This window comes from Ursus arctos, unplaced genomic scaffold (assembly GCF_023065955.2).
Source record: "Ursus arctos isolate Adak ecotype North America unplaced genomic scaffold, UrsArc2.0 scaffold_1, whole genome shotgun sequence".
NCBI classification, from domain to species: domain Eukaryota; kingdom Metazoa; phylum Chordata; class Mammalia; order Carnivora; family Ursidae; genus Ursus; species Ursus arctos.
This window is the reverse complement of record NW_026622763.1, coordinates 37,376,746-37,391,825: the sequence shown is the minus strand read 5'-3', so window position 1 is coordinate 37,391,825 and position 15,080 is coordinate 37,376,746.

The following is a 15,080-nucleotide window of genomic DNA, read 5'->3' as shown; positions in this document are numbered from 1 at the left end:
TGTTTCTTTGCTCTTGACTGTTAGCATACCTTATCTCAAAAGTAAATACTTGCCCTGGTTATTACAATTAAGGAAAGGTGAGATATAGTTAGTCTATTATTGTATTCCTTATTAATTAAAATGTGGCCATATTATTAAAACAATTATATCACATTTTTTATTTGATTGAATTTTGTGGACAAGAACTTACATCAACATAGTGTTCAAAGTAGTTCAAATATATTTCATTGAATGATTCATTGTTCTTCTCTTCAACTGGTGTCATAGTTTCATATAGATTCATTTTACATCATGGAATTATAGAAAGAATTTCAGAGTATGGAGAATATACCTTTTTTTCCCTGATGGATAAGCACTCATTCTTTACATGAAACCATCCGAGGTATAAAATCTCAACTTTGCATGACAACCTGTGATATTTATATTATTACAATAAACAATTTTCTGGCTTATTTCAGCTACTGGAATTTGCTTCATTAGTTAGAGAGTGGCCAGGTCTCAAGGTTGTGTATCATGAAATTTGCTATAAATGTAAAACAAATAAAATGTGTTTAAAAACAAATAGCATGAAAATATTATGGAAGGTAGGGAATGTAATTTATTAGCTTAGCTCATTTCAGTTTTAGATCTGAGGCTGTTATAGAATATGCTATCTTAAACTTTATAAAAGAAGTTTCTACAATGAAATCATATCAAACATTAAATTACTCATGTACATTAAGAAATTGTTGAGCTCTAGAGTAACGAACTCAATAAGAATTATATGTCCTCGGTTTTTAACAATCCATGAACAAGTATCCTTGCAAAAGAATAAAGCATAATTCTCTCTTCTATTGGAATATATAGCATATTCAACTTGACAGTTTCCAAGGCAGGATACACCAAAAGTACCATGTTTGAAAGATTGTGCCAGGATGTGTGAAATGATATCCACAGGACGGAAGTATTGCATAAAGCTTTCAATTGAAACTCAGGGTTTTGTCGGGTTTTCATTTTTTTTCTTTTCTTTTTTCTTTTCTTTCTTTCTCTCTTTTTTTCAATCCAAGGCAGAATAATTTTTATTTGTAGTGGCCTTATACTACTAATGTATTTCTGAGTCTGAATAATGGAAAGAGTGAGTAACACAGGCAGAAGAATTCTACCAGTGGTAGAATTGGAGTATTGGATTTGTAGAAAAGAGGCCTCATAGATTTTCCTATTTGTGTTTGAGGAAAAAAATCTGTCTGTAAACTCAGAAAGGCATAGCTCTCCATATGTTCTAAAATGGGCTATGTATTAAAAATGTAAACTACTGTTTTGGTCTTTGAGATGGAGAGTAAAATAACTTCTGAAGCCACAATGGGATCGACGTGTTTTTCTCATAAACATATTCATTGGAAGTGGACATTTGGCTTTTTGGAGGGCTAACAGGGCACACAGCGATAGATTTTATGTTCTCTACTTCTTCATATTTAGGCAACTCCACATTTAACAGAATACACACCTTCTTAATGTCCAAGTGAAGCATTTTGATCAAATGATTTCTGCTTCCACAAGAGACTTCTCAAAACTTTGTATCTTATCTGCATTGAAAATTTATTTTCTCCTTTGTAAAGACTATGTTTATTACTTAACTAAATATCTTTCATTTTGGCTTAATGACTACCTTCTTACAAATGCATTCTTTGGTTTTCCTATCAAAAGAATACTCTTTACTTTTTTAAAAAAAATTTTCTTATTGCCAACCTCAGTTTCCTTCATAGCATTTGTCAAATTTTGTAATTTCTTAATTTACATATTTATCCATCTATTTATTTCTTTATGTTTCTATCTCCTTTTCTAAGATCTTCCAAAAGATCATATGCAATATCTATGTTATTCTTGATTAAACCCTCAGCATCAGTACAAGTCCTTGTCATTTGAATTGCTCAGTAAGTTTTTCCTAAAAGGATTGATAAATAAATGAATAAATGTATGAAAAAGTTGTCCACTCTCCATATACCTACTGTGTTTCTTTCTCTATATTCTTACTTTGTATTTGCTGCCGCTCTGGAAGGGCCTCTGCTTCTTCACTCAGGAGATTTGCCCTGCTAGCTGAAAGTTCACTGTTGTACCATTTGGAGGCTCACATTCTCAAGTCTAAGACTGCAAACCACAGGTTTTCTGAAGCTTGATGGGTATTTCTCCACAAGAGGAAGCACACAGTCAAGGAAAGAGAGGATCTCACAGACGAGAACAGTCGCTGTGACAGAAAGCCAGGGTTCTCGTGTTCATTTTGCTTTCTCACTAGCTGTGCGATATTGGGCATATCATCCCAGCTTGTCTGAGATCCTGTTACCGTATGTAATATGTGGGGGTAATAAAATTTGACAGAATTGTGAAGAACTGGTTGAGGTCATATACTTGAGAAAGCTATCATAAGCTAAATAATTATATGAATTCAAGTGCTAGTAATAATAATGTATGGTATACTAGAATTATACGACAGTCAATGGTTCTTTTATACAAGCAACACTTTGGATTTTTTTTTTTTTTAATCTTCAGTGACAGTAAATTTTTTTGCTCGGACATTTCAAGCAATGGTTCTATCGTCTATACAATGTATTTGAACAAATACAGGAAAACACAATAGTGAAGTGTAGCGATGGTTACAGTTTATTATTCCAAGCGTCTGTTAAATAGACCTTTCTCTTTGGCTTTCCACATTTTCACTCCCTTAGATTTTTCTAAAAGCTGAACGGCTTCTGAGAAATGAAAGCAGCCCCCTCTCTTGTATTCTCCCTATGTCCTTTGCAATGCTTTAAATGAACTTAAGCTGTAAAGGGGCTTAGTAAATTTCACCTCTCGAGATACTCAACTCTCTGCTCACATCCCATCACCTAACATGTAGTGGTACAGAATGTACTTGAGTGGTTAAGGCTGAACTTCACGTCCCCAACATTTAGAGAAGCAATTCAAAGCAGATAGTGAGCAATTCAGCCGGGGCCTATTTACCCTAGTCATTTATTTTAAAACCCTAACACTAAAACCAGACCATTTTAAATGGTAGATAAAAGGCAGTGAAATTGATGAATGCCTTTTGGCAAGTACAGTTGAGTTTCCATGGGGTTTTATACATTATTGACACTGTCAGTGATTTCGGTGATTGTGGCTACAGCTGGGATGTTATTATTACCATGTTGCAGTACTTCTGTTGGGAGGCTATTCCGTGGTCACAGCTGGAAGTGTTAGTGGCATTTGATGTTCATGACCTGCAGTAATTGTACCATTTTATAAGAGGAGTTCACGAAATCCACAGTCAAGAATTAAGCTGTGCCCGACCAAGTGACTTACGCAAGTAGGCAAGAGAATGAACAGGAGTGGCCTCAGTCAGAATTCAATAGTTGCCACGAGAGACTGAGCAGGTCGTTGTGAGGGTAATGTTACCGCACAATGGCGCCAATCTACACAGAAGTCTGGGGGTTGCTGTGTTGGCACTGATACATTTCCTTCAAGGCTGTCTTTGGGGTGGGGATTTTTTATGCCTTTAAGGCCAAGTGAATTCTATTCCACAAATGCATTGTGTGATGAATAACCCTTTTACTTTCTCTAGATTTATTTTTTTTCAGATTAAAAAAGTACTACGTGTTTATTATGGATAATTTGAACAATACAACAAAGAATAAATTTGAAATCACACTTAGTCTTAGCACTCAGAGGCAGCCAATTTTAATATTCTGGGGGCATCTTTCCAAATATACATGCATAGATAATTTTAACAGAAATTGAATTAATGTTGTGTATACATATTTTCAAAATTCTGTCTTTTCACACTGACATTAATTAGGACTTAAATAATGAACTGATTCGTATAAAATTCTTTTAAATTTCTCAGATAAAGAAGAATAAATTGATTTATTACAAAAACAGTAATCAGGCTTTTGACAAAAACAGTCTGTAAAATGTGTTTTTTTGTTTTTTTTTTTTTTTTTTTTTTTTGGTGTATAGTTTAGGGTCAACCTTACAACAGAAAGAATCACACCTAGGGTAAGTCAAGCAGAGGCTTACCCTACGTAGCACAATGGGCATTGCGAGACAGCTTTGATATTTTTTGCCCCCGAATACTTTCCTTTGTTGACAATTTCCAGTTACCTAAATTCATTCTGAGGGATTTGTCTTTTGGAGGACAACTGTGTATGCAGACACCCTCTTTTGAAAAGCAACCATTCTTAGTGAGGTAAGGCAAGTAGATTATTAGCTACTGACATGGGCTAGTTTGCCAATGTCTTCTGAGGTTTTGGAAAGCAGAAAGCTGAGGAATAAGAACCCAGGAAGGTGATTTGTGACAAGGGAAATGAGGGATATAATTGATGCATACCGCTGCAATGTATATGTACATACAGCTTTGTTACCGCAGTCATAGGATAGTCAAGGTCACCATCTAAGTGCTAACCTTCATGTCTCTGTATACACGATGAGCACAACAAATTTAATATGGCCCGGATTAAATATGATGTGCCACGACCAAGTCAGAAGATTCATGTGCTGACTTCCATGTCACTGTTTGGATAATGCTTTTCTTCTCCCAGGAATTTAAGCATTATAGCTGAATCTCCCCTCCCTTTCACACATCCTATTTAAAATATACTGCCATGGGGTGCCAGGGTGGCTCAGTCAGTTAAGCGGTTAAGCGTCTGCCTTTGGCTCAGGTCTTGATCTCAGGGTCCTGGGATCCAGCCCATATCAGGCTCACTGCCCATCAGGGAGTCTGCTTCTCCCTCTCCCCATTTCCTCTCCCCTTCCCTCCACTCATTCTATCTCTCACTTTCCCTCAAATAAATGAATAAAATCTTAAAAAAAATACTGCCATGATTTATTAATTTTACCTAAGTGATATTCACCCATACTAACTACTAGGGCATTTTTGTTTTGTTTTGTTTTTTGTTGTTGTTATTTGTTTTTAACTACCAGGCCTTTTTCATACACTTATCTTCTGCCTGGCCTCTTAGGAAAGGCTCCTCATTAGTCTCCCTTGTTTCCATAATTCCTGGTCAAATATTTCTACACATTATAATTCATTAATATTCACAACAAATTGCTGAATGTAGCCTGCTGATCAAAGCTGTCAGTAGCACTCTATTGATAGTAATAATAATAATACTTTAAAAAATAATAATCATAATAATAATACTAAATGTCTTAAAAACTGAGATCTTCTAGAATATAACCCAAATCCCTCTTCCCAGATATAATCCCTCTAATTTCTCAATGGCATCCCATACCTCAGTTTACATGGTCTAATTTCTATTCTTTACAAACCTATCCTATACTTTCTCCTCTCTGCAATTTGGCACACATTGATCTTTCTTCCTTTTATCTCCTTTTACCATTATTATTTGTTAAAATCATTTCCATCATTAAAGGTGCAATTGAAATGATTTATTTTCCGGAGTAAAGATTCAGATTTCATCTGAATTTTGGTCTCCAAAGTTCAGACAGTAACATCACAGAAAAGATACTCAGTAGATGATAGAATAAATATGTTGAAATGAATTCATATCCTTGAAAAATATGACTGTTTCAAGACAAGGGTGGGAATCAGCAGATAGGATGGTTAATTTTCTGTGTCAATTTGACTGGAGTGAGGGGTACCCAGATGTTTTGTCAAACTTGATTCTGGATATGTCTGTGAGGGTGTTTTTGTATGAGATAAACATTTGACTCAGTAGACTGAGTAAAGCAGATTGCCCTCTCTAACATGAACGGCCCTCATCCAAACAGTTGAAAGCCTGAATAGAATAATAAGACTGATGTCCCCCCTGCCCAGAGTAAGAGGGAACTCCTTTTGCTTGATTGATTGCACTGAATATTAATCTTTTCACGCCTGTGGACTCAAACAGAAACAACAGCTCTTCTTGGATCTTGAGCCTGATGGCTTGAAGACTAGAAGTACACTTGGCTTTTCTGGGTCTCCGGCTTTCTGATTGCAGATTTTGGGACTTCTCAGAGTCCACGATCATGTGAGCCAATGTCTTATAGTACATCTCTCTTTTTACACACACATTCTGTTGTTTCTATTTTTCTGAAGAACTCTGACTAATATAGGAGATTTGCCTGAGAGAAGAGTAGTGAACTAAACCCTAAAAGCAGAAATAAATATGCTCTCTTTAAAGGGAATGAACAAGAAAGGAAATGCAAGGAGATACTTCCTCATTGAAATGATTCCTTTAAAGCAATTGCATGGATTTTTCACATTCTTTCACGCTCAGTCTGCCTGCACTGACCCTGGTCCACATTCTACATTCACGGTGTAGCCCTCGAGTCCTGAGAAACAGGGGTCCGTTGCAGCACATGCTGATCTGAAAGGCAAATAAGACATGTTCGGTGTTACTTAGGTCTACCCAAACTCTAATCTGACTCGTTTGTAATAACAGAAAAAGCACTAATGGAAATTAAGCAAAGAAAATCATCACTAAAAATGATATTAACTTCTTGATAAAAAGCATTCTAATCTTTGATCTGAGTTTGATTATTTTATTTTTTGTTTTCCTAGGTCAAATTATCTGGTTATTAATGAAAATATAAATTTTAATTTAAAAATCTTTTACATGATCCTTCTTTGGTACTAAGAGGGCTTATGCTCATTGTAAATTATCATTGTATAAAATAAGGCTCATGCAGGGTGACTGGGTGGCTCAGTTAGTTAAGTCCAACTCTTGATTTCAACTGAGGTCATGATGTCAAGGTTGTGAGATTGAGCCCCATGTCAGGTTCCATGCTGGATGTGGAGTCTGATTAAGATTTTCTCTCTCTCCCTCTGTCCCTTCACCGGTGCATGCTCTTTCTCTCTCTCTTTCTCTCAAATAAATAAATAAATAAATGAGCAAGATTTTTGGTGTATTAGTCACATTTACATATCTGAATTTTATGTGTATGAATTAATAAATCATGGACGTTTGACCCCAATGGTTATTATTGGATATTTTGCTGCCACTTTTAATTTTTAGTTTGAACTAATCAATATTTAATTTTATAAAAATTAGAATATAATGCAAAGCAAAAAGAAAATGCAAATCATTTATTATCCAATGACCACTGCATATATTTTTATATTTATCTTTTCAGACTTTTTTTTGTATATATGAATACTTATATGCATACATACATCTTTTATGAAAATGGAATCCCACCACACAAATGAATGCTTCTCTCTTCCTATTTATATACACATACACATGATTATTTATACACCCATATGCATATACATTAAAGTATGTGCAGACACATAACTAGCTATAAATGTAAACTTATAATTATGGTTATAGAATATACCTTGGGAAGAGGCATGTAAGTAGACAAATACTTTTAATGATTGCATATTAATCCATTAAAAAATGCTACTGTAATTTATATAATTATTTTCTTATTGTAGGCTAAGGTAGCCAGCACTGTAATTTATATCCTTGGTTATATATTTTCCCCACATGTCCTAAACTTGAATTGCCAGGATATGAAAGGATAAAACATTTTTAGAAATTTTAGTGACTTTTTTTTTTTGGGAAATAGAGAGAGCAGGGGGGAGGGGGAGAGGGAGTGAGATAATCTTAAGCAGGCTCCACACCCAGCGCAGACCCCAATGCAGGGCTCAATCTCATGACCCTGACATCATGACCTGAATTGAAATCAAGGGTCAGACACTTAACTGACTGAGCCACCCAGGTGCCCCACTTTTAGAAATTTTGATACTCATTTCTGTATTGCCCTTTAGAAAGTGCATCACAATTATCTATTTCTCTATTACTCTAGTCCACAATGGATAAAATATCTTTGGAAAAGAGCAATATCTCATTATTTCATAAATTTGCCATTCTTCAATTACTGATACCATTAAACAATTTTCTTATAAGTATTAAGAATTCACATTTATTATTTTAAACTGTCCATCATTTATTTATCTAAAAGCTATTTACTGAGTGTCTAACATATGCCAAGTAATACACTAGATCCTGTATATATAGAAAGAACAAAATAATTGATAAGCTCAAAATACCAACAGTTAAGACCAGAGAGAAACATACTTTAAAAGCTAGTGTGGATATGGCTGTTTGTGCATGGTGCTGACTGGAAACAGAGACCTGACTACATGTTTGAGTAACTTTTACTGACAAAAGAAATTTAGTATTAAATGAGTTTGGGACTTTTGAGACCTAAAATAAATTTTGAATCCCCAAGTTTCTATAGGCATAAAACAGAGTGAAAAATTGCTTAGTCCCCAGAAGACAATATTTACTAAAAGCTAACACAGATGTGGCTAAGTAATAGAAAAGTAAAGCCTCCAAAAGACCAAGTCAAAAGCAATGAGGAATGATAGACTATGCAACAAATGTCTGTAAGGGAAATCTGAGGATTTAATCAAGGAATATTTCCACCTCTCCAGAAAAATACAGTCCTTTGCTTTATCCATCTCATGGGATTTCAGTAGCTGTTAGCCATAAACTTTTTAGTCATTCTTCCTTAACCAAACGGATTTTTTTTTTGAGAGAGAGTCGAGGACAGAGGGAGAGGGAGAGAGAGAATTCTAAGCAGACTCCACACCCAGCATGGAGCCCAACATGTGGAGCTGATCTCATAACCTTGACCCCTGAGATCATGACCTGAGCTGAAATAAAAACTTGGGCATTTAACCAACTGAGCCACCCAGGTATCCCTCAAAATGGGATTTTTTGAAGTTATCCTGTGCTTTTCCACTAATGTATGTCATATATGTGGGAGTAAAAAGCTTATTTGTTATTTCAGAGTTTTCTGCATCAAGAAAAATGATATTAAGCCCTAAAGTAGAGATGATCTTGAAACTTTGAGTCTGGTGCTGTGATTCGATGAGAATTTTTAGGTGTTTCTTGGTAGGAAGCTAAAATACTTTGTGCAGAGAAAGAAGAGACATGAATATTTGTAATCAAGCATGGGGAACATGGTAGATTGAGTTAGTTTTCACATTTATAACTGTATAAGAGAAGTGTATGATATGGAGTTATCTTTATGAAAAGAGTGTACTTTCCAACTTGTTATCATGCTTGGTCATATAACTCACTTTTGCTAATGGAATAAGTGTGGAAATGACTACATGCAATTCATGGTACAATATTTAAGAGCCTTCTTTGGTTTCAATAAGCCGTTTGCTATTTTCTTTTCTGCTACATGAACAGCATGTCCAAGATTGGGCTGTTACTTCATAACAAAGAAGGTACATGAATGAGAGAACCAATCAGAGCAGACTCAAGCCAACCACCAACTCCCATGAAACATGAACAAGAAATATTGCAATCGGAAGCCACTGAAACTTGGAAGTTGTTTCCACAGCAAAGCTGGCCAATACCATGCACATATCAGTCTCATTCCAGATTTCAATGAGAATTTTTTCAGCATAGTAGTCATTCAAAATGTGGGCCCCACACCACACTGCGAGTATGCGTGACTAACAAACTGTTATAGATCTCATCAATGCAGTGTCAGGTGCCACGCACTCAGCCATTCTCGTGATCATAAAATGAGAATTCCATCCTCACCGATAAGGTGAATCGGATGTAATCAAAACAATAAAGCCGATCTTGAACTGAGGTGTAGTTGACTCCAACATCTATTCTCTAACATAGGAAGACACCAATATGTGAAACTGTTAATAAACAGGAAAACAGCATAGACAACAATACTTTTTAAGTAAAATTTCATCTCGTGGAAATTTTTTTGTTCTCAAATATTGATTTTGAAAGTGAGGTGTACCACATGTTAAAAATAAAGAACATTGACCAACCACAAAAAACACTCATTTCACTAGTACACCTGAAACTAATATAGCATTGTATATAAACTATACTCAAATAAATAAATAATAACCATAATTGTAATCATGACTGAACAGGAGCTGTGTGCATCAACATGAATCAATCTCCCAAACATAACATTTGATGAAGACTCTTGTATGATGGCATTCATTTAAACTTTAAAAATATGAGAAATGAAACACTCATTTCAGACCTTATTGTCTGGATTTAATAAAGGATGTAACAGGGGCACCTGGGTGGTTCAGTCAGCTGAGTCTGCCTTCAGCTCAGGTCATGATCCCAGGGTCTTGGGTTCGAGCCCCACATTGGGCTTCCTGCTCAGTGGAGTCTGCTTGTCCCTCTCCCTCTGCCCCTCACCCTGCTTGTGCTGTCTCTGTCTGTCTTTCCAAATAAATAAATAAATAAAATCTTTTTGAAAAATAAAAGATGTATCAGAAAAGTGGTATGTTGAATTCAATATTACCAAAGGAAATCAGAGGTAAAATTTCACATTAACTTGCTTCAATTGGTGATAGTTTGTACCAAACACTGCAGAAGAAGAGGACAATACAGTTAAATTGCACAATACTAAACAATTTTTTATTATGTAGTATAGAGGAGGCCAGAAATAAGGAATGCCAAAAAATGTGTTCTATAATTCTAGCAGTTATTCAAAACACTGTCCATTTAATAAAGGATATATTGTCAGGGATGCTTATACACAACAACATTGTAATTGTCCATTACTTGATTTAAAACTTTCTAAAGGTTCCAGAGTTGCTGTGTGGCTCAAAGTCAGTATTTGGTATACTAAAGCAAAGAAAATGAATATACAGGGAAGTAAGTACAAAAAGTAATAGAGAACAGTTTGCCAAAGCAAAGGAGAAAGCACATACTAGTATTTTTCCTATCGATAATCATAAATGTTATGTAATTTACAGTAAATTATATGGAAAGTGTTAAGAGCTTTACCTTGCCTTACAGATGGGGAAACCATTTGTGGAATTTAACTTAAGAGCCCTACTCTTTTTTTTTAATTGAGATATAATTTATATACTACAAAAATCACCTTTAAAGTATATAATTCTATATATCTCCAAAATATACAAAAATCACCACTATCTAATTCTAAAATATTTGCATCACCCCAAAAATAAACCTCATACCTATTACCAGTCATATTCAATTCCTCTCTATGTCCATCCTCTGGCAATCAGTAATCTACTTTCTATTTCTATACATCTGTCTATTCTGAATTGTAGACAAATGAAATTATGATATATATTGTCTTTTTTGTTTGGATCTTTCACTTTGCGGGTTTTCAAGTTTCATCCATATAATAGTACTTATTTCTTGTTTTGCTGCATAATATCCCATCGCATGAATATACCATGGTTTGTTATTCATCCGTTAATAGATGGCCATTTCGGTTATTTCCACTTTTTGGCTATTACTAATCATGTTGCTTTGAACATTTGTGTACAAGTTTTTGTGTGGATGTATATTTAAATATCTTAGGTATATACCAAGGAGCAAAATTGCTGAGTTATATGACAACTCTAACTTCTTGAGGAACTGCTAAACTATTTTCGAAAGTGGCTAAAACATTTTATATTCCCAACAGCAACATATGAGGGTTTCAGTTTCTCCACATCCTGGCTACACTTGCTAATGTCCATCTTTTTTATTCTAGCTAGCCCAGTGGGTGTGAAATGGAATCTCATTGTGGCGTTGCATTTTTAATTTCCCTAATGACTAATAATACTGAGCATCTCTCCATGTGCCTATTGACTGTATGTATATCTTTCTTAGAGAAATGTCCATTTATATCCTTTTCTCATTCTTTAACTGGGTTGTCTTCTGTTGTTGAGTTATAAGAGCTTATATATTCAGAATACAAGTCCCAAATATATAATTTGTAAATACTTTTTTTCCATTTTGGGGGGTAGATTTGCACATTCTTAATATCCTTTGATGCAAAAAAGTTTTACTTTTGATAAATTGCACTTACCTATTTCTTTTTTGTTATTACTTGTACTTTCAGTGGGACATCTAAGAAATCATTGCCTAATCAAAGATCACTAAGACTTATGCCTAATTTTTCTTCTAAAAGTTTTACAATTTAGCTCTTAGGTTTAGGTCTTTGATCCTTTTTAAGTTAATTTTGTATATAACAAAATTATGTGTGAAATCTTTGTCTGACTTCTTTCTTATATGGATATCAAGTTACTTTAGCATCATTTGTTGAGAAAGTTATTCTTTATACATTGAATCATACCCTGTTGAAAGTAAATTGACCATTATCACAGGTTTCTTTCTGAACTCTAAATTCAGTTTCATTGATCTATATATTGATTTTTATGCTAGTACAAGGCTGTATCAATTACTATAGTTTTGTATTCTAACCCGAATCATAAAGACAGAGAATCACAGCCTCTTAATCAATTCCCAAATTTGAGCCGGTTTACAGATCCAAAATCCTTTGAATGAAGGGAAGGTCAGGTCTCCTTAATGAAGGACCTCAGTATTCTATCAACAATTTATATGGTTAATCTTTCTCCCAGCCTTCCTCAAAGGGGACTACAGCCTTTTACCAGGGTAACTGTACAGTGTGGAAAAAAATAATCACACCTTTCAGAGATGATTGAACACTGGCTCTGAACTGATACTAATTCCAGGAGAACCATAACGTCACTGTGGCCCTCCAGTCTGAACTGGGGCTTATGGAGGTCAGGTCTGTCTCACAATGGGTTCAACCTGTGGTTATTTCTCTAGTTCCAGAATGTTTAATTGGAATAGACATACATAGCAGCTAGTAGAATCCTCACGTTGGTTCCCCAACCTTTGGAGTGAGGGCTATTATGGTGGGAAAGGCCATGTGGAAGCTGTTAGAAATACCTCTACCGAGGAAAATAGTGAACCAAAGGCAGTATCAATACCCACAGTGATTGCAGAGATCAGTTCCATCATCAAGGACTTAGAAGATATAAGGGTGATGATTCCCACTACACCCCCATTCAACTTGTCTATTTTGTGCAGAAGATGGATGAATCTTGGAAAATGACAGTGGACTATCATAAACTTAACTGGGTGCTGCCTTTAATTACAGTACTGTACCAGATGAGGTTTCATTGTTTGGGCAAATTAACATATTCTCTGATATCTGGTATGCAGCCATTGATCTGGCAAATGGCTTTTTATCCATACCTATCCATGAGGTCTACTGGAAATGTACCCTGGATTTTTGCAAGTTTGATTAATTTCCAGAGTTTTCCAAAAGCTAATTTTTGCCAGTGTTCTCACTGCTTTTATGGAAGAGAGGATTTCTCAGAGGTCCTTATCATGACATCCTTCTGAAGCTTGGGGCCTACCATTTCTAATATTGAAAAAAAAAATATATATATATATATAATAGAAATTATATATATAATAGAAATTATATATATAATAGAAATTATATATATAATAGAAATTATATATATAATAGAAATTATATATATATAATAGAAATTATATATATATAATAGAAATTATATATATAATAGAAATTATATATATAATAGAAATTATATATATAATAGAAATTATATATATAATATAATAAATAGAAATTATATATATATAATAGAAATTATATATATATAATAGAAATTATATATATAATAGAAATTATATATATATATAATAGAAATTAATTAACTTACAAAGATTGAGGAATTGGAAGCAGAGGAAGACAATGGAAACTATAGACACAAGGGAGAAGTAGCAAAGCATGTGTGAAAGCATGAGCTTTTTTATGAGACCTGCAACAGTGGAGTTGGTAAGATAGGATTCAACAAAGTTTTTATACTGTATTAAATAAATGCAGTTAATGGTCAATCTTCTGGTTTCTGACTGTGAAATATAGCATAACACTAACCTTAGAATTACACTTTATGTTATGGCAGAATGCTGTGTTCTTGACTCTATTAAAAAGTGGAAGGAGACGAAGAAGTCATTTGAAACTCAAATGTAAGCCTTTGTAAATTATGTAGAAAGCTGAGGTATGGGTGACTAAATACAAGAAAACTTTTGATAAAAGTTGCCTATTTAAGCATTCATAGAGAAATGTTTGGTATAAATACGTAAAGTTTATAGTCAAGAATATTTGCTTCATAGAATATTTCTGAGTAAAACAATTGTCAGGGGGGCCTGGGTGGCTCAGTTGTTAAGCGTCTGCCTTCAGCCCAGGGCATGATCCCAGGGTCCTGGGATCGAGCCCTGCATTGGGCTCCCTGCTCTGCTGGGAGCCTGCGTCTTCCTCTCCCACTCCCCCTGCTTGTGTTCCCTCTCTTCCTGGCTGTGTCTCTTTCTCTGTCAAATAAATAAATAAAATCTTTAAAAATAAAAAGGAATTGTCAGCATATAATCTTGGTAAGGATATTAATGGAAAATGTAATTCCTATGACAAAAAAATATAGATATCCATAGTTATATAATTCAAAATCAGTCTAATAAGATTTCTAATTTCATAGTTAGATATTAATTAAAGATTTTGCATAATAGAATTTAATAATTTATTTTTAAAATTATTTTGGAGATTTAATTTGATTTGGAAGCTTTGTGAGGGCACGCATTCTCTCTCAATATCTCCCTCTCTCTCTCACTCTCTTTCCTTCTCCCTGCTGTTATCTAAAGTATTATATTTAGTATGTAATTTGAATACAGTGATATTGAACCTAGTGATTCCATAAGGGATAGGTACCTGCAAAAATATGTCTTACTGAATTCTGATATTACTCTATTCAAGATTTTCTCTCTATTTTAATTTTTTTGTGGTAATAATACAGGAAAACATCTCTCGGATAGCCTGTTTTGTCTTCTAAGATTTTAGAAAGTAAATAATCTCACAAACAATTCTGTAGGAGACGTGTGACGCAAATTTATCACCTAATAAGAAGGTAGGCAAATAGCATGTTTTGAGTGCATGACAACACTACACCTTTCTTATTTTCTAATACTAAGGCTAAATCAAGGGGCTTTATCACATGCTCTTTTGTATACTCTCAGGACTGAATCTCCTCTTCTTCTCATCTCCTTCCACCTATGTCTATATTATTCAGAGATGTGCCCTTAATTTTAGCCAGTACTGTCAAACAGATACATTGCTTCAGCTGATAAGTACAGATAAAAAACATAGTTATTTGAGACAAGCATGAAATTTATTCTGGTGATTGTGTTTTCTCCTCCTTTTCTATTCTTCCTTCATGAGACTGATTTCTGTCTCCTCTCTCTCCTTTTTTCTGTCATCCTTCCTTTCCTTCC